We start from the raw sequence: 415 nt of genomic DNA on the forward strand, positions 1-415 counted from the left end.
TTCTCATACATTTTTGTTAATCCTAACTTCTTTAAAATAATAACTTCTTGTAGATTCTATTTATAAATCCTAAATTCCTCGTCGTAAATCCTAACTAATTTCTCGCAATTCCCAAATGCTTATAAATCCTGACTTCCTTCTCGCAAATCCCACTAACTTCTTATAAATCCTCGAACGTAACTTCCCCTAAATCGTACCTCCCTATAACTCCTAAATCCCAACTTCCCGCAAATCCGGAATCAAAAGACGAGAAACCGAAAAACAAAGAATGGCAAAACAAGAACAGATCGCAGCGTTTTCCGGACGCCGAAGAGGAACGCCGGCTTAACGAGGAAACTTTGCACGGGGTCCTGGCCGGTCAAGTGGCGTGGGTCCCGGATGTCACGCAGCGGCACAGCCGGCGGTCGCGCCCCGC

Source organism: Penaeus monodon, chromosome 28, assembly GCF_015228065.2.
Source record: "Penaeus monodon isolate SGIC_2016 chromosome 28, NSTDA_Pmon_1, whole genome shotgun sequence".
NCBI lineage: Eukaryota > Metazoa > Arthropoda > Malacostraca > Decapoda > Penaeidae > Penaeus > Penaeus monodon.